Consider the following 22730-nt stretch of genomic DNA (forward strand, 5'->3'; position numbering starts at 1 on the left):
GCTAGGCTTAGGCTGGTTAGGGCTAGACTTAGGCAGTAAAGCAAAATACCCGTGTTAGATTGGGGTTAGTTTTTTGTTAGGCAGGCAAATAAAGAAATGGCCCGCAAAACATTTAGCGCTGAGCAAGCGTACACCCTGATTTGCTCTGGTAGTGAAACGGAATCTGCCTCTGAAGTAGAGCAATTTTCAGTGAGTGATGACTACTCTTCCTCCACGGGATCCGACAGCCCAATGGTAGCGGAGTCGGTCGTCACTGCTGAAGCTTCAGAGGCAGGACTGAATACTGCACCCCCCACCACCACCACCACCACTGTGGCATGAGGAGAGTTAATTCTATCCTCAAATTCCCCCTTTTTCTGCATTCCCTGTAATAAAATTAAATGACACCAATTTTTCCCCCTTTGATTTTTTTTCAAAATTTTCGTTAGCCCAGAAGTCCCACAATTGATTGCTCGCCAAACAAATTTATATGCCAGACAATATAACTCCCAAAAAGTCACTGCCTTTCATTCCCATTCCTGGATCCCCACAAATGTCCCCGAAATAGAATTTTTGGGGGGCCTTATCCTGAACATGGGATTGGTAAAAAAAAAAAAACCCACACTCCACTCGTTCTGGGCAAGAAAGTCTGTCCACCGCACCCCTGTATTTGCAGCTGTCATGACCCAAGCCCTTTATGAAGTCCTAATGAGATTCCTCCACTTAAGTAATAATTTCCAAGAATTTACCCCATCTATGATAGACTAAACAAATTGAGACCCCTAATTTCCTTCCTACCACATTCATATGTTTATTCCTATACATCTAAGAAAAATGTGGCAGTCGAAGAGTCGTTGATAATTTTCAAAGGCCGTCTGTCATTTTGCAATTTATCCCCTCCAAGCGAGCCAAATACGGCGTCAAACTGTATAAAACATACGAGAGCACATCCACCTTCCTAATCTATGAAGGCAGCGACCGCCAAATCAGCACCCCAAACTGCCCCCAGACAATTGGCATCCCAGGCAAAAATTGTCTGAGAGCTAATGGCACTAGTGATGAGTGAGTGTACTCGTTGCTCGGGTGTCCTCCAAGTATTTTGGCGTGCTCTGAGATTTAGTTTTTGTCGACACAGCTGCATGATTTGCAGCTGCTAGACAGCTTGAATACATGTGGGCATTCCCTAACAAACAGGCAATCCCCACATGTATTCAGGCTGTGTAGCAGCCTCAAATCATGCAGCTGCGTCGACATAAACAACATCTCTGAGAACGCCAAAAATACACGGACACCCGAGTAACGAGTATCCTCGCTCATCACTAAATGGCACCCTTTCTACCTCAAGGGTACCACATCTGCCCAGACAATTACTACATGAGCATCCCCCTATACAAATCCCTCCATGCTGCAAATACAGGGGCCTGTGGGACAGTCAGGAAAAACCGAGTGGCTTTCCGTCACAGTTGATGTCCAGACGTTTGGAGAAAGGGGTGCCAATCTCACTCGCAAGTGACCAACTTCTTGCAGTGACGTGGAATGACAGGAAGGACGTCTACATGCTAACTACACTGCATTCGGACACCACTGTGATGGTGCGCCACCAGGAACAAACAGAAACCAATCTGCGTTGCAGATTACAACAAATTCATGGGCGTCGTTGACCTGTCAGACCAGGTTCTGCAACCATACCCTGTGAAGCGGAAGACCAGGGCCTGGTACAAAAAAATAGGAATCTACCTCATCCAGATTGCTGCCTATAACAGTTTCATACTGTACAAAAAATCCCAAGGACTATTCACTTTCCTCCAGTTCCAGGACATAATTGCTGAAAATCTCCTATTTGAGTTCATGGCACAGGAAGAAGCCTTCGAGTCTGAGGATGTCCGGAGACTTGCAGAGTGCAGTTTTCCTTGCCCTGTCCCTACCACTCAAAAGATACTGGGTTTGTAGGAAGCATGGTGCCCATCCCAACCAGGCCTTTTTATCTCCCCCTGTTTTGAGACCCATCACACATGTTACAATGATTTAGTTTTTTTCCCAATAATTTATATTTATTCGGTCATCCATGACAGCACCACCTGAGAGAGGGGATGCGGCCTTTAGGAACAGGAAACCTACAGATACAAAAAGGGTGGCACCTCTCTCACGCATCAGTTGGTTTCCTGTTCCTAGAGGACAGGACTCTCTACAGATACGTCCGTCATGGAATCATCATTGAATACCCAGGCCGGCTGACCGACCCAGGTAGCGAGGGGGTCTCCTACCTCGGTCAGTGCGGGGTCCCTGGAAGCGCCACGGTGGGGCCGGGTAGGTCACCACGGCAGTGGACGATTCAGGTGGAGCAGGGGTCCGGTGGATGCCGTCTCCAAAGTCAGCACCTGGTATGTATGCCCCGGTGCGCTTCCCCAGGCCCGGTCCTCCAGGTCGGTGCTGTCCCATGGCCGGGCTCATGGCGGTGGGCGCGGGGGGTGCTGGCACTCCGGGCAGGGCTGCTCGGCTCCTTCGCGCGCGCTCCCGCAGGGCTCTGTGAGCGGCGGAAGTGACGCGGCGGAAGGGGCGGAGCGATAGCGCCGATACCGGAAGTCGGGTGCCGGCGGCCTCCGATGCGCGCCGCGGGTGCATGCCGGTCCGGGGGTCGCGCGGCGACCCGGCGAAGGCAAGGGGGGCCGGAGCATGGGGGAGGGAACGCAAAAGCCGGGTGGGTGGTGCTAGGGCAGGATGCCTGCTGACCCGGACAGGAGGCCATATAAGGCAGATGGGGACGCCGCTGGGGTGCTTCTGAAGGCCCCAGCAATGGATACGTCGGAAGCCCCCTTAGTCCAGCAGGACGAGGCGCAGGAGCACCCGCAGAAACAGGCAAGTGGCCAGCAGAAGAAATAGAGACGAACTAGCGACCAGAGCCGCGAAAGTTCCTCCAGAAAGGACCCCCCTGCCTCCCTCCGTGATCCGGTACCTGCCTCATCTGCATGGGTAAGAGATCTCCGTGAATGTACCCTGATGCAGTGTTCCCTTATGTTTTTTTTTCAGGGGAAGAAGGTTACGGGAAAACAGAAACACAGGGAACGTGCCCTCTGTAGTTCCCCCTACCAGATGGCCACCCTAAAAAGTTATGCCAGCCATGCATACGGCAGACGGTAGGAGTTATTAAGGACAGGGAGTCCAGGGGTAGATTGTCAGGCCCTTATACTCTCCCCCGTTTATGCAGGTAGCGGAAGAGACACCTGACTTCACTTCAAACCTGAGAGACATGATCAGGGCAGAAATCAAAGCTTTACCTCAAAGAGAACCTTCTAGGAGAAGAGAGGCTAGTGGTTCAGGCTCGGAGGCCTCAGTCGCCCCTGGGAAGGGTGACAATTCCTCGGACTCCTCGGCCTCCTCGTCGTCTTCCTCGGATGAAGACTCTAGCCGGTTCTGCTTCCCCTTAGACCAGATGGACAAATTAGTGAAAGCTATACGGTCCACCATGGGGGTAGCGGACAAAAAACGGGAACTCTCAGCACAGGACATAATGTTCGGGGGTTTGGACCCCAAAAAACGTAAAGCTTTTCCATTGAACGAAAAGGTTCAGAGCCTAATTGATAGAGAATGGAAGAGACCGGAGAAAAGGGGCTCCATGCCACCAGCCTTTAAGCGGAGATACCCCTTCGATAACCCGGTAGTAAACAGATGGGATAAAGCCCCGAAACTAGATGCAGCAGTAGCCAAAGCATCTAAAAAATCCGCCATACCATTTGACGATATGGCCTCCCTGAAAGATCCGTTAGATAAAAAAGCGGATTCTTTCCTTAAAGGGACATGGGAAATGTCAGCAGGCGCGTTAAGACCAGCGGTAGCTGCCACCTGTACAGCCAGATCTATGATGGTCTGGCTAGATCAGCTAGATTCCGAGCTAAGAGATGGAGCTTCAAGATCATCTATTCGGAAAAATTTGCCCATCATTCAGAATGCCGCAGCGTTTTTAGCCGATGCTTCTGCAGATTCTGCAAGAATGGCGGCTAAAGCCGCAGGTCTGTCTAATGCAGCGCGAAGAGCGCTCTGGTTAAAATGCTGGCCAGGAGATATTCAAGCCCGGTCCCGTCTCTGTTCCATTCCCTGCGAGGGGGAGTACCTATTCGGCCCCGTCTTAGACGAATTGTTGGAGAAAGCTGGAGATGACAAAAAGAAATTTCCCAGTCTCCCGAACCCCTCTTACAGACGTCCCTTTGCCAGGAAAGGGTTTTTCCGGAGAAGGCCGTCCAGAGATCAGGGCAGATGGGATGATAAAAAAAGGAAAGGTACAGGATTCATGTTTGGGGGAGGGCGCCAGGAAGGTCCAGCTCGGGATACGAAAAAGCCGCCCCAATGACTAGTTGCCCCAGTAGGAGGGAGACTAGCTGCCTTCTACCCATCCTGGTCTCTGATCTCCAATAGCAGCTGGATATTGGGGATAATAGCCGTGGGACTACGACTAGAGTTTTCTAGGGTTCCCCTTGATCAATTTAAAATCACCCCACTCAGGTCGTCTGCGGCAGAACAAGCTGCCCTGGAAGCCGAGGTTCATAACCTGTGCGCTAAGAAAGTCCTGATAGAGGTTCCAGAGGAAGAATGGGGGAAGGGATTCTACTCCCCTCTTTTCCTGGTCCGCAAACCGGACAGCTCCTTTAGGACAATAATTAACCTTAAGGCCCTCAACAAGTTTTTGGTCATACGTCCCTTTAAGATGGAAACGATTAAATCTGCAATAAAATTGCTGTTCCAAAACTGCTTCATGGTGGTGTTAGATTTAAAAGGCGCATACTACCATATACCCATCCATGCAGGCCATCAGCAGTTCCTCAGAGTGGCGGTTCAGTTGGATGGGTCAATTCGACATTTCCAATATGCGGCCCTCCCTTTTGGAGTGGCAGTCGCTCCCCGAGTGTTTACTAAGGTGATAGCGGAGGTCATGGCCCATCTACGTGAATCGAACATTCTGGTGATCCCCTACCTGGACGATTTTCTTATTGTAGGTAAAACGGCGAACCATTGTTTACAACAGCTACAAAAGGCAATGTCTGCCCTAGAACGGTTAGGATGGTTGCTGAACGTCAAAAAGTCCCGGTTGCAACCAATGAAAGTCCAACAATTTTTGGGCCTAACCCTGGATTCTGAAAAACAGGAATGCCGTCTGCCTCCGGACAAGCTTGTTCGCCTCCATTATCAGATCCTGAACGCCTCCAATAACCCCACCATGTCCCTCAGAAAAGCCATGTCCCTTCTAGGCTCTCTTTCGGCCTGTATCCCGGCAGTCCAGTGGGCCCAGTTTCATGCAAGGAAACTACAGAGCGAGGTCTTATTACATCAAAAAGTCCTTGGAGGTTACTTGGAGGGTCAGCTAACCTTATCCCGTAACACAAGGGAGTCCCTAGAGTGGTGGTTAGACAAGGATAACTTATCAAAAGGGGTGCCCTGGGAGTATAACGTAACCCGCATAGTCACCACGGATGCTAGTCCTTACGGTTGGGGAGCTTATATGGGTGAAATTTTAGTCCAGGACCAATGGCAACATCATTAATTAGGAATGTCATCTAACCTAAAAGAATTGACGGCAGTAGAACAGGCGGCTAAAAAGCTCCTTGTGTACCTACAGGGCCATCACGTGCGAGTGTTCTCCGACAATCAGGTCACCGTGGCATACATCAATCACCAAGGCGGGACTCGTTCCAGACCCCTGATGGTTGTAGCAGAGCGGTTGTTCCATCTAGCAGAACAATACTTCCTATCTTTAACAGCATTGCATATAAAAGGAAAAGACAACATCACGGCAGACTTTTTAAGCCGCAATCGACTAAAGCAAGGGGAATGGTCTTTAAACACCTCCATATTCAATCTGATTGTTCAAAAGTGGGGATATCCAGAGGTAGACCTATTCACCACCAGAGACAACACGCAATTGAAACAATTCTGCTCCCTGAATCCCAGAGAAAATCCTCTGGCGGTAGATGCCTTCCTGATAAACTGGGACTTCAAACTAGCCTATGCCTTCCCTCCCCTATCTCTTCTACCCCTAGTGATGAGGAAAATCAGGAAAGACAGAGCAAGGGTGATAGTTATCGCTCCGTTTTGGCCCAGGAGAGCATGGTTCTCATGCCTCAGAACCATGTCGGTGTCCGATCCTTGGGTTCTGCCGGACATCCCGGATCTCCTGTCCCAGGGCCCAGTCTTCCATCCTCAGGTGGCTGGCCTTCATCTGACGGCGTGGAGTTTGAACGGTCATTATTAGAAGAGAAAGGTTTCTCCGCAGACCTAATTAACACCCTACTTAAAAGTAGGAAAATCATTACCACAAAAATTTACGTTAGGATTTGGAAAAAATTCCTTCAAAATTCCTTCAAAACTCAGAAGTGATCGCTGGGGATTCAGCACCTATAATGCAGATATTAGAGTTCCTACAAAAAGGTCTAGACATGGGACTCTCTACCAGTACCCTTAAAGTACAAGTGTCAGCCTTGGGGGCCCTGTTTAGCTGTAACATTGCTGGTAATTATTGGATAAGCAGATTCATTAAGGCAGCAGGTAGATCCAGGCCAATAATGAAGGATAGGTTTATGCCGTGGGACTTGAACCTAGTCTTCACTGCTATGACAGAGACTCCATATCTCGTCGGCTTCCCTAAAAAACCTGTCCCTCAAGGTAGCCTTCCTGGTAGCTCTAACATCAGCTCGCAGAATAAGCGATATTCAGGCTTTATCTAGGTGTCCTCCTTATTTACAGTTTAAAGAGGATAGGGTAATACTTAGACCTGATCCAGCGTACTTGCCAAAGGTAGTTTCTAGTTTCCATAGGACACAGGAGATAGTTCTGCCATCCTTCCTCCCTAATCCAACTAACGAGAAGGAAAGGAGACTACACACCCTGGATGTCAGGAGAGGCCTCATAGAATATCTGTCAGTCACCGATCCCTGGAAGAAAGATAATGCCCTATTTATCTCTCATCAAGGCCCCAGAAAAGGTTGTAGAGCATCAAAAAATACACTAGCCAGATGGATTAGAGAGGCGATTGCAATAGCATACACATCAAAGGGCAGGTCGCCACCCGGAAAGCTGAGGGCGCATTCCACTAGGGCAATGGCAACCTCATGGGCCGAAAGATCAGAAGTCTCCATCGACCAGATATGTAAGGCGGCTACTTGGTCCTCTCCGAGCACCTTTTATAATCATTATAGGCTAGACCTGGGTGCTTCCACAGACCTCTCTTTTGGTATAAGGGTGCTGCAGGCTGTAGTCCCTCCCTAAAGCTGATATTACTCTCTGTAAATCTCTCAGGTGGTGCTGTCATGGACGACCGAATAAAGTCTTAGTTACTCACCGGTTAACGGTATTTTTCGGAGTCCATGACAGCACCCGTATATTCCCTCCCTTTAGTTTAATTGGGGTGTGCACGTCTTTTTTCTTGTATATGCTCACTGGTGATAAAAGTTATAATTGTAAAGAATACTGTACATAAATCATGCATTAACCTTGGAAGTCCTCTTGTGCTCTGTAATCCAACTGATGCGTGGGAGAGGTGCCACCCTTTTTGTATCTGTAGGTTTCCTGTTCCTAAAGGGCGGATCCCCTCTCTCAGGTGGTGCTGTCATGGACTCCGAAAAATACCGTTAACCGGTGAGTAACTAAGACTTGGTGCCAAATTGGATGCACTTTTGAACACTTAAACACTAGTGCAATAAAATTTGAGGTGTCCCTCAGAATGTACAAAAAAGAATCATAGAAAAGACAGTGAAAAAATGCAAATTGTAAATTTTCAAACTTGTGTTGCATCAACTCCTTGAAAAATTGTGGTATCAAACTACTCACTAACTTCCTATCTAAATATAGTAGATAGTATAATTTATAAAAAAAAAGACATCTATGGGGGATTTCTGTTGCTCTTGGACCACACAGGCTCTGCAAATATGACAATCTATTTCAAGCAAAGACAAATTTGTCAAATTGTGCCCCTTCCTGAGCTTTTTGACTACATATGGGGTATCGCCGCGCTCATAAGAAAGTAACAAATTGTGGGATCCACTTTTTGGTGTAATCTCTAGCAAAAGTGAGAAATTTGGGACAAAAGCAAGATTTTTGTGAAAACAATTTAACTTTTTCAATATGGCGACCTAATGTTATCAAATTCTGTGTCGTACCTGCGGGTTCAAAATTCTCAATATACCCCTGAATAAAATCCTGGAGGGGTGTAGTTTCCAAAATGGGGTCAGTTGTGGGGGTGGGGTTCTGCTGTTTAGGCACATCAGGGGCTTTACAAACCAGACATGGCATCCGATCTCAATTCCAGGCAATTTTGAGATTAAGGGGAACCTGTCTGTACTTTTTTGGGCTACCAGCTATGCATTACACAACTACTGATACCCTGCCTCCCCATGTATCATCCATAAATACCTTTTTTTTTTTTTATTCGTTTTTATTGAAAATACTATAATGCAACATTATCACAGATGTACAACACATGTCAAAGTAACATAAATGTGTAATTATGCAACCATTGCAGTATAAACAAAGAGCTCCGGTCTTAACCCTCTCCCACCCAGGGCCCTCCCCCAACCTTTATTTGACTGGTTCAGCTGTGACTCGCTAACTGTGTGGCTTCCCAAGCCTGCCAATCCCTGGTGAACTTCTGTAAGGTGTTATTTTTGTGGGCTAGCATTTTATGGCCTCTTTCTTAGGAATAGCATCTTTTTTCCACTGTTTAGCTAATAGGAGTCTTGTCGTTAACACAATATGAGCCGTTACCACTCTAGAGCACGGGGGGAATGCATGTATGTTTAAGAGGAGGAGCGCCACCTCGGGAGACGGCTGGACGATCTGTCCCACTACAAGTGAAATAAGTCTAAAGGCGTGATCCCACAAAGTAGTTATAAGTGGACAATTCCAAAATATATGATATAAGGACCCCACCTGATTACAGTTTCGCCAACATAGGTGTGAGGTGTTGGGAAACATGGAATGGAGCTTCACGGGAGTAAAATACCAGTGGAGTATCAGCTTCAAGTGTGATTCAAAGTGGGACGCACATCTAAACATCCGTCCTGCGAATCTAATTGCTCTTAACCAGTCCTTGTCAGGTATGGCTTTACCGAGGTCTTTTTCCCAAGATATGAAGGGTATAGATTTTGCAAATCTGCTCTTATGTCCCAAGGAATCATAAATGGGTCCCAAGCCCATATCTAGGGATGAGGAAGATGAAAGGGTCCGAATAATATCACTATTAACCCCATATGGGAAGTTTAGATATTTCTTTAAAATGTTTTGTACCCGGAGATATGAGAAATGGTCTTTAAAGGTCAAGCCAAACCTGTTTTTCAACTGGGCAAAAGGTAAAAGAGTGCGATCTTCAACTATATCACTTAATACTGTGATCCCGTCTATCTTCCAATGGTACAGGTCAAGGTCCTCTGATAACACCTCCAGAAGTTCTGAAGGTGCCTCGAGAGGCAGTGCATAGATGTGTGTCTGAGTGGAGGAGTGAACCTGAAGCCGATTAGACAGGGAGTGCTTAGTCAGTGGAAGGAGGGCCCCAGGTTCCGTGGGTCAACCAGAGCTGCCCATAGCACCGCCCTGGGATCATGTGAGGGTGCAAAATGTGCCTCTATTTGGGACCACCTACTTGGGGGGTCACGATTCCACCAGTTCTTCAACTGGCTGAGTTGAGTTGCTATATAGTAATCGTTCACATTAGGGAGTCCCACCCCCCCACTGGCTTTGCGCGTTGTAACAAATGTCTCGACAACCGAGGCTGCTTTCCTCCCCATATGAAGGCGTTCAGAAGCTTATGAGAACGTTGAAAAAACACCTTTGGAGGTGATATCGGCACCGTGCGAAATAAATATAACATTTTGGGCAGTAATAACATCTTAAACAGTGCAATACGACCCACTCAGGAGACTTCAAATTTCTGGAGTCTGCTCATCTCATTCTCAATATCTGCTAGTAGGGGGAGGTAATTGGCTTTGTACAAATTAGTGGAGGATGATGTTACCAACGTTCCCAGGTATGAAATTTGCTCCATCTGCCAGTCCATCCTCATAATGGCCTTAAGGCGTTTCAACTGCGGTAATGGTATGTTAAGGGGTAGAATTTGAGATTTAGGCCTCTTTCACACATCAGTTTTTTGCCGTCAGGCGCGATCCGGCTTTTTTTTGTAAAACCGGATCCGGCAAAATGCAATGCCGGATCCAGTTTTTCCCCATTGACTTGCATTAGCACCGGATTGTGCTGGATGGCATTGCGTTTCATCCGTTTTTTGCCGGATCCGGCTACTTGTCTCATTCCGGCGTCTGGAAAAAACGGCTACTGTAACGTTTTTTGTCTCCGGCGAAAAAGCCAGAAGCGCCGGATCCGGCGCTTCCAGCTTTTTGCTACAATGAAAGTCTATGGGCGCCGGAATGCGCCAGATCCAGAAAAAGTCGGATCCAGCCACCGGATCCGTTTTTTTAAGTCTGCGCATGCTCAGATCCAATTGGCCAGCCCCCAGGAAACAGATATAACCTGCTAGACGGATCCAGCAAAAAACGGATCCGTTTCTACAGTTCTCCAAAATTTATGCCGGATCCGTTTTTTCTAAAAATAGCCGGATCCTGCCTGACGGCAAAAAACTGTGTGAAAGTAGCCTTATTCTCATTAATTTTGTAGTAAGAAAGGAGGCCAAATTTTTCAATGATCTCTAGAGCTGCCGGCAAAGACTCCAGGGGGCGTGCTAACGTCAATATCACATCATCAGCATACAGCGTGATGCAATGAGATTGTTTCCCCACCTCTATGCCCCAGATATCTGAACTTTGTCTGATTGCTTGGGCAAGTGGTTCACCCCTGCCTAGTGCCATTTGTAATGGGGAATGTCTCTGACATGGTATCATTCACAAAAACCCTGGCCGACGGAGCAGAATACAGAGCTTTAATAGCAGTCAGCACCCGACCCCCAAACCCCATACGCTCCAGAACCAAGAAGACAAACGACCATCTCACTCGGTCGAATGCCTTCTCGGCGTCTAAGGCCACTACCACCGCTGGTGTTCCCCTTCTATTTATTACATCTATCAAATCAATTACTTTCCTGGTGTTGCAGGCTGCAGTCCGCCCTTGCACAAAACCAGCCTGGTCTGGGTTAATAAGGGAAGGAATGATAGGCGCCAATCTCAGAGCAATACACTTAGCATAAATTTTGACATCAGTGTTTAACAATGAAATCGGGTGGAAGTTTTGGGGCACCTCCGGTGGCTTTCCCTGTTTTGGGAGTGTGATCACAGTAGCTGTCAGCATTTCTTTTGGGAAGCTCCCTTCATTTGCTGCTAATTGTAGGGTTTTGCATAAGTGTGGGACTGAGGTCTACTGCCAAGCTTCATAGTACAAGTTTGTAAGACCGTTCGGGCCTGGGGCCTTTCGCATCTGGGAGAGAGTTAATCACTTTGGTCAATTTAGTCTCCGTCAAAGTTGTGTTTAAGATTTCTAACTGGTCTGGTGCAAGAGTTGAGAGATTAATGCTTGACAAAAACAGATTTGTATCAGGGGCCATGGAGGTCTGCTCTTGGATCTAAGTTATACAAAGAAGCATAGTAATCCTTTAAATTTATTGTCGATTTCCCGAGGAGTGTATATCTTAGAATCTGGAGATAAGTTCCTCAAAAAGGGGATCTTAGTTTTAGAAGTTTTAATTTTCACTCTGGATGCTAGCAGTTTACCCACTTTATTATTTTGGGAGTAGTAATGGGCTTTGGTGATCATAAGATTTTTTTCATAATTGTGTGAGTAATTCCCGCAATTCCAGTCGGAGATCACGTAGTTTACACATTTGGGCAGAGAATAGGGCTCTTTTATTCATGTATTCCAGTGAACTGATCGATGCTGTAAGGTCTGATAAGCATTTTTCTCTTTGCTTTTTAAGAATATGGCCTATTTTAATAATGTGGCCCCTGATAAACGCTTTATGGGCATTCCATACATGGAAGTAATTAGTGACCGAGTCCGCATTGAGCTCAAAGTATTCTTTAAGAGCTACTTTTGTTTGTGCCACTAAATGGGGGGTTTTTAGAATAAAGGGGTTCATCTTCCACGGGGAGTAAAGGGGGCACTCAGATTCTTCCTGAATAGACATCTTTATTTGGACGTGATCCGACCAAGTTATTATACCTATTTCTGATGAGTTGACAAAATTAAGGAGAGGCCTGCTAACCAAGAATAGGTCTATCCGGGAGTAGGAGTGATGTATCTGTGAAAAGTAGGTATAGTCCTTCACATGTATGAAGAACCCTCCATATGTCATATAGGTCCTCCCGAAAGGCTAAGGGGGGGGCTAGAACAGGTGGCCCCCTGGAGGTTGGGGTGGAAGAGTCCAGTGGATTATCAAAAGCACAATTAAAATCCCCTCATATGATTACGTGGCCCTGTTTAACCTTATTGATTCTAGTTAATAATTTTTTGATAAATTTAGTCTGCGCTTGGTTTGTAGAATAAATGACGGCTATAGTATATAAAACATTATTTATGGTGCCCACTTGTATGAGGTATCGACCTGTAGGGTCAAGTTCTAAATAAGTAGAGGAGAAAGCAACAGACCCCTTGATAGCTAACATGACCCCTCTCTTTTTTTTTTTTTTTCGAGAAATTAGATTGGACCACATATGGAAAGAGCCGATGAGACAGTCTGTGGGAATCTTTCTCCAATAAGTATGTCTCCTGGGCACAAAACACCTCACATTTAGCTGCGACCGCCTCCTTCCACATATAAGATCTTTTATGAGGGCTGTTTAGGCCGCTAACATTAAGTGAGCATATTGTAATAACCATATTGTAAACATATAGATGCTAGTAGGACTAATGGGTTGCCCATTACACCTGTCAGAATTCCCTGCAAAGTGGGAAAATGCTGGACCCGAATAAACCACAGGTATGCAAAAGGATAGAAAAAAAACAACACAATGCAAACTAATAAAATCAGAAGTAAAGTCATGAAACAGACCGAGGACTGCACTTCGGTCCACAAAACGCGGGAGTAGGAAATCCGCGGGGGGGTATATCACTGTCCGCACCAACCAGTCAGGATGCCACCCTTGTTAAAAGATAGTAAAATATAGATAATGATTAAATCTTCAGTGCCTGTTTCTTTTTGGGAGGACTTTCTGCCATGTCTCCTCTGCCCTTACAGGCGGCTCTTTGTTTCTGAGGTTGTTCCTGCACTTGTATATCCCAGGTACGAAGCAAATCTCTTCCTCGTTCATATGAAGAGACAGTATACCACGATCCTTTGTTGTTGGTGAGCAATTTCTTGGGGTACCCCCACCCGTACGCCACCTGAGATTCTCTGGGGGCTGCAGTGATGGGATTCATTAGTCTGCGGAAGCGCAGTGGCTCTGCCGAGAGATCAGCGTAAACTTTGATTTGGTGGAAAGGTGAAAGTAGAGATCCTTTCTTTCTCGAATAAGACAGAAGTTCCTCTTTAATATGATAGCAATTAATGCGTGCAACAATATCCCTCGGAACAGTGTCTGGCAAATGGCTTGGGCGAGATACTCTGTGTGCTCGATCAATAAGTTCATATGGTGAACAGGAGGGGACCACCGCTTGGATTAAATCTTGCACATAACCCCTCAGCTCAGAGGGTGTGGTGGTTTCTGGTACCCCCCTTAATTTCAGGTTGTTCCTGCGGTTACGATCCTCCAAGTCCACAAGTTTATTATATATGGCTTCTATGTCTTCTGCCATGTCATTGTGAGAGTCAATAAGGTTGTTATGGGAAGATGCAAGTTCTCCCATTTTGTCCTCCACATGGGACACACTCTCCTCCACCTCCTGAATGTGAGATGTAACAGGTTTTAACATTAAAGAAAATTCCTTTAGCATTGCAGTGCTAAAAGCCATCAGCATATCTTTAATTAAAGTTCCTGAAGCAGGGAGATCTGTTGTAGGAAGTTGCTGTAATGCTGCAAGAGATTTACAATTGTCCCCTCCAGAATCTCCTTTCTCTGCAACATCTCTCTTGTTATTCTGGGAGTGCAGGGGAGGTGTGCATTGCCGCATATCCACCTGCTGGAACTACATTTCCCTCGTGTCCCTCCACAAGTGGGGAAAATCTAGATCCTGGTGATGGACCCAGACCCCGGAGATAAGGTGAGGTGGTTGTTGCCTCATCCTGCACTGCAGCGGTGGTCTTTGCTGGACTCGGGGGCAGTGGAGAGGGGGACTCTCCCGAGGAGCAGGAGACTCTGCTTACTGAGGGGCCATCTTGCCTGGTATCCCTGTTGAAGAAAATCTCCAATTTGCTTTGGTTTTTGAGATTTCTCTTACCCCTTGTCATCTTGCCAGTGATCAGTGAGGATTCGGGCAGCCGGGTGGGTTGATTAATATGCAGGAAAGGCGCTGAAATTGTCGCTTTGCAGGGTCTCAGGGAAAGGAGCATTCAGCTCATGCAACTGCATCCTAGGCATCCAGGCCACGCCCCCATAAATACCTTCTTTTTTTTTTTTTTTTTATTCCTCCCGCGTTGTAGGTTAATCTGTTCGGTCTGGTCTGATGGACATGTCTTTGTTTCTGTCTCTCCCCCTCCCCCCCCCGCTTGCTCTATGCAATCCTTGCGGTGAATTTTGGCAATCGCGTAGAGTTTTCACGTGTGCGCCATTCAAAAGGCATCTCACGCCTGCGCAAGTGTGCTTTGCCCAATTGTGGGCAAAGCCGAAATTCAGTATTGCGCATGCTCCGGCAGGGAACATAGAAATGGCAGCTAAATACTTCCGGGCCATAGAAAGCAAGCGTGTATGCCAGTGCATGCGCAATACTGCTTTTCTGCTTTGCCCACGTGCGAGATGCCATTTGAATGCGCACGTGCGAAAACTGTACGCAATCTGTGGTATTGACAGCAAGGAATACGTACAGCAAACAGGAGGGAAGGGAGAGACTGACACTAAGCCACGCACATCGGACAGAACAGATTACCATACAGCGCAGGAGGAATAAAAAAGGTATTTCTCTCTCACCCATGACAGCACCACGGAGAGAGGGGATCCGCCCTTCAGGGACAGGAACCTACAGAAAAAGGGCGGTACCTCTCCTCCGCCTTCAGTTGGGTTCCTGTCCCTGATGGGGGGGACCCACAGTACGGCGTACCTGTGAGGAGTCCGGGGCCGGCCTGTCCGGGTATCGGCAGCGGGGAGGCCCCTGTCGCGGCAGGTCCGGTGCCCGAAGCCGCCACCGCCGGGGCCGATGCGGGCTGCCGAGTGAGCGGGGGGGGGGGGGGGGAGAGACGCCGGAGTCGCCGCTCCGGAAAGGAGGTCGGGGCTCAGCGGGACCCGGTGGAGCGTGGGCAGCGCCATGGTACGGAGAGTACCAAGATGGCCGCTGCCCCGGGAGTAGACCAACGACTTCGCAGGAGCGCGCTTCCCGACCAGCGCGTGCAGGGGGAGCGGTGACGTCACGCGGTGCCAAGTTTAAAAAAGGTGAGGTGCAGAAACTCCTGGCTGGAAGCGATCCTAACAATGGAGGATAGCGACCAGCAACTGGAGCAGAGGCAGCAGCTGAAACAGCAGCAGCACCACCAACACCACCACCGACAAAAGGAACGAAACACAGAGTGCCGTTCCAGCAGTCACTCCACGCGGCGTAGCACGTCAGCAGCGAGGAGCAGAACGCCACCAGGAGATCAGCCTATACAGGACCTGACTCCGTCTCCCGAACCGGTACCTGCAGCCGCGCGCCTTTTTTTGGGGTAAGTGATCTTCGTGAATGTCACCCTTGTAATGCAATCCCTCTCCCTTATTAGGGAAAGAAGAAGGCTAAAAAGAACAGGGAATGTCCCACTTGCGCTAAACCCCTACCGGTATCATGGGAGAAAAAACTATGCGAGTGCTGTACAAAAGAAATTGTTTGTCAGGAGACTCCGGATTTCGCATCTGACCTAAGGGCCGCAATTAAATCAGAGGTCCAGAGTGCCCTCGAATCCCTTAAACATAAGGATAAAACGAGGAAAAAAGACACGGTAGAAACCTCCCAGTCAGACTCTTCCACATCGGGAGAAATCTCGACTAAATCCTCAGAATCCGGCTCCTCATCCTCAGACGAGGAAACAGGAGGACGCCATTGTTTTCCCCTAGAAGAGGTAGACAAACTGGTGAAAGCTGTAAGGTCTACCATGGGGGTATTGGACCCGAGGCCGGATAAGACAGTCCAGGACATAATGTTCGGGGGGCTAGGCCAGAAAAAACGGAGAGTATTTCCGCTAAACGAAATCGTCAAGGGTCTATTCAAAAGGGAATGGGACAAGCCAGACAAGAAAAATACTACAGTCCCTTCCCTTAAAAGGAAATATCCCTTTGAGGAGGAGGCATCCACGTCTTGGGACAGAGCCCCGAAACTCGATGTGGCAGTCGCTAAAGCCTCAAAGAAATTCGCCCTTCCCTTTGAGGACATGGGCACCCTCAGGGACCCCCTAGATAAGAAGCCAGATACCTTTCCTAAAGGGGGCTTGGGAGTCTGCAGGCGGTAACCTCAGGCCAGCGATAGCGGCGACATGTACCTCAAGAGCCCTAATGGTATGGGTGGACCAACTTGAGAAACAGCTGAGGGAAGGGACACCTAGAGATAAAATTCTAGATTCTATCCCAGTAATAAGGGGAGCGGCTGCATTCCTAGCAGACTCATCGGCCGATTCAGTCAGACTGTCGTCCAAAACAGCAGCACTTTCAAACGCGGCCCGAAGGACACTATGGCTTAAAAGTTGGCCAGGGGACCTTCAGACCAAAATGAAAATATGCTCCATCCCCTGTGAAGGAAAATTCCTTTTTGGGGAAACGGACAAGAAAAAAGGATTCCCAAATTTAGGGCCAGCGGCATTTAAAAGACCCTTTCGGAATAGGAGGTTTTTTCAGAGAAGACCACCAAGGGAACAAAAGTGGGATGATAAAAGAAGAGATAGAGGCTTCTTCTTTAATAACTCTCCCCGGGACAAAAAGCCCTCCAAGTGACAGTACGCCAAGGGTGGGAGGAAGGTTATCCTTTTTCCTTCCAGCCTGGAGGAGAATTTCAACAAACCCCTGGATAATAAACCTAATCCAGGAGGGCCTAAGGATAAACTTTTTCTCTCTCCCGCCTCAAAAATATGTAACAACGCCGCTGAGATCCAGCATGCGAGAACAAGGAAGCGCTAGAAAGCGAGGTTCTAGGCCTAGTAAAAAAAGGAGTCCTCCAGGAGGTCCCCCTGCAGGATATGAGCAGAGGGTTCTACTCCCCTTTTTTTTCTAGTGACCAAACCAGACGGCACCTTTCGTACAATTATAAATCTGAGAAAGCTAAACAAATACGTCAAGAACCAGAGCTTCAAAATGGAGTCGATCAAATCTACCACCAAAGTCCTGTTCCCAAACTGCTACATGACTGTGTTGGACCTCAGCGACGCTTATTATCACGTCCCTATCCACAAAGACTCCAGGAAGTATCTGAGGTTAGCCGTCTCAATAAAAGGCAAGGTCAAAGAATTTCAATACAGAGCCCTGCTGTTCGGAATATCGATAGCCCCGCGAGTATTCACCAAAATAGTAGCGGAAATGATGGCTCATATAAGGGAACAAGATATAATAATAATCCCGTATCTAGACGATTTCCTAATAGCGGGCAGCTCGGCTCAAAAATGCAGGGAACAGAGAGACAGGGTGATGAACACTCTACAAGACCTGGGCTGGCTTCTAAATCTAAAAAAATCAAGATTGGAGCCCAGCAGGGTACAAGAATTCTTGGGCCTAACACTAGACTCAAGCATTCAGGAGTGTCGCCTCCCAAACCACAAAAAGATCGCTCAAATTACAGCAAGAGCAATCCAAAATCCCTCCATGACACTAAGGAAGGCCATGTCACTGTTGGGTTCACTATCTGCCTGCCTACCAGCAGTTCAGTGGGCTCAGTTACACACGAGAAATCTCCAGTGGGACGTATTGGCCAACCAGGCAGTAGTAGGGGGACACCTAGAGGGTCGCATTACCCTAAATTCAAGCACTATTCATTCCCTAGCTTGGTGGGGAAACCAGGAGAACCTGTCCAAAGGGATCCCCTGGGCACCAAAGATAACACACGTAGTGACAACAGATGCCAGTCCCACAGGATGGGGAGCGCACATGAACAACGAGGTGACTCAGAGCGAATGGGGAAATCAAGAATTAAGAGCCTCCTCAAATCAAAAGGAGCTTCTAGCAGTAGGCTATGCCCTAACACACTTCCCACCCCTACTCCAGAACCACCATGTCCGTATCCTTTCGGACAATCGGGTCACAGTGGCCTATATAAACCACCAGGGGGGAACCAGGTCCCGAACCCTAATGGACACATCCGCCAAAATCCTCAAACTAGCGGAGGCAAACCTATTATCTCTGACAGCCCTACACATCCGCGGTACAGAGAATCAAAGGGCAGACTTTCTGAGCCGCACCCAATTGCGACAGGGGGAATGGGTACTAAAGCAGTCCATTTTTCAGCAGATTGCAAAAATATGGGGGACCCCAGACGTGGATCTGTTCGCCGACTTCAAAAACAAAAAAGTTAGACTCCTTCTGCTCCCTAGATCCCAGGGGGAATCCTCTAACTCTGGACGCATTTATGCTCCCATGGACACAGAATCTAACATATGCCTTTCCCCCAATCATGCTCATTCCAGCAGTCCTAAAGAAAGTCAGGCAGGACAGGGCAAGAATGATACTGATAGCCCCCTTCTGGCCCAAAAGAACCTTGTTTTCCTGGCTAAGAATGCTCTCCGTAACCGACCCATGGGTCCTACCAGATCTCCCGGACCTGCTATCGCAGGGCCCAGTGCTACATCCTCAGGCACCGAACCTCCATTTAACAGCATGGAATTTGAGAGGGCACTGATGAGGGACAGGGGTTTTTCAGAAAACCTGATAACTACACTACAAAAGAGTAGGAAACCGGTTACAATGAGAGCTTATGGTAGAATATGGAAAAAATTTCTATCCACCTCTAGGGCAAAGGTTCAGGACGGGGTTCAGATTGATAAGATCCTAGAATTCCTACAAGTGGGCCTAGAACAGGGTCTGGCGGTCAACACATTAAAAGTACAAATAGCGGCATTAGGCGCCCTCTATAACCATGATGTGGCAGGTGACCCCTGGGTAGCACGGTTTATTAAAGCCGCAACCAGATCGAGGCCAATAGCCAGTCAAAGATTACCATCATGGGACCTGAATCTTGTACTTTCAACACTGACAGGCCCTCCGTTTGAACCAATTCACTCGGCACCCCTAAAAATCCTATCTCTTAAAACGGTGCTTCTGGTGGCACTAACATCAGCCCGAAGAGTGAGCGATATTCAAGCCTTGTCAGCGGGGCCTCCTTTCACAAAAAACTCTATCCTCTAGAATATCTTAAAACCTGACCCAGCCTATTTGCCCAAAGTGTCATCACATTTTCACAGGTCCCAGGAGGTAGTCCTTCCTTCCTTCTGCCCAAATCCAAAACATAAGGGGGAAGAAAAGTTCCACACTTTAGATGTTAAAAGGTGCCTAGTACAGTACTTAGAGGCCACCAAAAAGTGTAGGAAGGAAGGCTCTCTCTTTGTATGTTTCCAGGGTCCTCGGAAGGGGCTCAAAGCATCCAAGAGTACCCTGGCAAGGTGGATAAGGGATGCGATTGCCCTGGCATATTCATCCAGCGGGAATACCATCCCAGAAGGGCTGAGAGCTCATTCCACAAGGGCAATGGCGACCTCATGGGCTGAAAGATCTGAGGTATCAATAGAACAAATCTGTAAGGCGGCCACCTGGTCATCACCTTCGACCTTTTTTAGGCACTATAGATTAGATCTAGCCTCTACATCTGACCTGACCTTCGGGAGAAGGGTCCTTCAGGCGGTGGTCCCTCCCTAAGCTACCAATCTCTGAAATTCTCTCCGTGGTGCTGTCATGGGTGAGAGAGAATAGCTTAGTTACTCACCGATAACGGTGTTTCTCGGAACCCATGACAGCACCCGCTTATTCCCCTCCCCTTCACGAGTATGGTGAGCACGTGTTATTGTTAGTAGAGTGTTTCCGTTTAGGCACGGTGCTTTGATAAGTAAGCAGTATTATAATGTGTATGTATTTCTGTTGTCTAACTAACCTGGAGACCCTCTGATGCTCTTTAACCAACTGAAGGCGGAGGAGAGGTACCGCCCTTTTTCTGTAGGTTCCTGTCCCTGAAGGGCGGATCCCCTCTCTCCGTGGTGCTGTCATGGGTTCCGAGAAACACCGTTATCGGTGAGTAACTAAGCTATTATGGATGATACATGGGGAGTCAGGGTGTAACAGAAGTAGTTTTGTAATGCATAGGTGACACTAAATTAAATGATATTTTTAGCTGGTAGCCCAAAAATGTGCTGACAGGTTACCTTTAAAAAGTTAAAAGGTGATCATTACCTTCTGAGCCCTGCCGTGTGGCCAGTGTTTTTTTTTTCTTTTCCCCTCATATGGGGTATCGGCATATTCAGGAGAAATTGCACAACAATTTTTGTTTCATTTTATCTTTTTTGTGAGATTAAAAAAAAAATCTGTTCTGAAGTAAAATGTTTGTGGAAAAACCTGAAATGTTAATTTTTTCCTTCCACGTTGCTTCACTTCCTGTGAAGGATTAATAAACATCTTGAATGTGGTTTTGAGCACCTTGAGGGGTGCAATTTTTAGAACGTTGTTACTTTTGGGTATTTTCTGTCATATAGACCCCCCAAACTCACTTCAAGTGAAAAAAAAAATGGTTTTGTAAATTTTGTTGTAAAAATGAGAAATAGCTGGTCAACATTTAACCTTTATAATTTCCTAACAAAAAATTTTTGTTTCAAAAATTGTGCTGATGTAAAGTAGACATTTGGGAAATGTTATTTATTAACTATTTTGTGTGACACATTTAATAATAATAAATTTATTTCTGAAGTGCCAACATATTCCGCAGCACTTTACATTATAGAGGGGACTTGTACAGACAATAGACATTATAGCATAGCAATAAACACATACATCAAAACAGATACCAAGAGGAATGAGGGCCCTGCTCGCAAGCTTACACTCTATAAGGGAAAAGGGGAGACACGAAAGGTGGATGGTAAAATATTGCTTTTGTTTTTATGGTTTGGACCTTCCCTAGTGTAAGAATTGGGTGTTCCTGTTGCTGCATGAATCAGTTAACAGTCTAAATATGTAACAGTACAGACACAGAGGGCTATTAAATGCAAAAAGCATGTGAGAACATGATGCGAGGAACCTGGTTATGGTAAAAAATTTAGAAATGAGCCACACAGGGATATTTACATTAATGCGTTGAGGCGATAGGCCAGTCTGAACAAATGAGTTTTTAAGGCACGCTTAAACTGTGGGGTTTGGGGATTAATCGTACTAGCCTGGGTAGTGCATTCCAAAGAATTGGCGCGGATCATGAAAAGTCTTGGGAGACGGGAGTGGGAGGTTCTGATTAATGAGGATGTTAACCTCAGGTTATTAGCAGAACGGAGGGCACGGGTAGGGTGGTAGGCTGAGACGAGGAGGAGATGTAGGGTGGTGCTGAGCCATGGAGGGCTTTGTGGGTGAGGGTTATAAGTTTATACTGAATTCTGAATTTCTCAGTGATTTCAGGGCATAAAAATTCAAAGTTTGAAAATTACAAAATTTTTATTTTTTTTTTCCCCCAAATTTCCGTTTTTTACACAAACACAAGTTATATCGACAAAATTTTACCACTATCGTGACATACAATATGTCAGGAAAAAGAATCTCAAAATCAGTGGGATTAGAGTTGAGCGACTTTGGTCGGATCGGGTTTCGTGAAACCCGAATGAAACAAAATAAGTTTCAGGTGAAACTCGTCCGACTAGAGCAAAACAAAGTCGGAGTTTCGTCCGACTTTTATTTCCCATTGACTTGCATTGGGGTCGGGTTTCGGACGAAACTCCGACTTTGTTTTGCTCTAGTCGGACGAGTTTCATCTGAAACTTATTTTGTTTCATTCGGGTTTCACGAAACCCGATCCGAACAAAGTCGCTCAACTCTAAGTGGGATCAGTTAAAGTGTTCAAGACGGATAACCACACAAAGTGACAGTGGTCAGAATTGTAAAATTTGGCTTGGTCATTAAGGTCAAATTTGGCTCAGTCACTAAGGGGTTAATGCTACATGACGTACACATCTGTCATGGGCACGAGAACTCCACAATGCATCCTAGTTGATTAGTCCCTTATATTCCACCATCACTAGTGACATCAGCACATTGTGAACACAACAGCATGATCGAGGGCTGCCAATGGGTTGCTATGGATATTCATGGCCCAACAAAGGCCTCTGAGTCTGCCATACACCACAGCCTCTATTAGATCTTGTGGAAGTTGGGGCCTTATAGGCTAACTGTCAAGTCAAGCACTCCTGGGATAGTGTAATGTACAGCACTTCCCAAGTAGTAGTGTGTATTAATTCTGTCATAAGATCAATATTTCTTAGTCCCTCAAGTGGACTTGAACATGTGAAGAGAGGAGAAAAAAAAAACATCCCAGTTTTCCCAATTAAAAAAAAAAAATAATTTAATTTGTATACATAAACATAGCTTAAAAATATCACATCACATACTATCACTGCATCTGTAACGATAGAGATATATATAAGTGAAGGAAATAATTATTTGATCCCTTGCTGATTTTGCCCACTGACAAAGACATGAAACAGTATCATTTTAAGGGTAGGTTAATTTTAACATTTCACTTATCCTTTATTATTTTTATACATCTCTTGACCT

The 22730-nt window shown here is 46.7% G+C and overlaps 1 protein-coding gene across 2 annotated transcripts in view; it reads left to right on the plus strand.

Annotated features, from left to right (window-relative positions):
- DGCR2 (DiGeorge syndrome critical region gene 2) overlaps positions 1-22730 on the plus strand; it is a 118395-nt gene that overhangs the window by 68743 nt on the left and 26922 nt on the right. The window lies entirely within an intron of this gene.

This window comes from Dendrobates tinctorius, unplaced genomic scaffold (assembly GCF_039654945.1).
Source record: "Dendrobates tinctorius isolate UK_male_01 unplaced genomic scaffold, ASM3965494v1 ptg000265l, whole genome shotgun sequence".
Classification (NCBI taxonomy): Eukaryota; Metazoa; Chordata; class Amphibia; order Anura; family Dendrobatidae; genus Dendrobates; species Dendrobates tinctorius.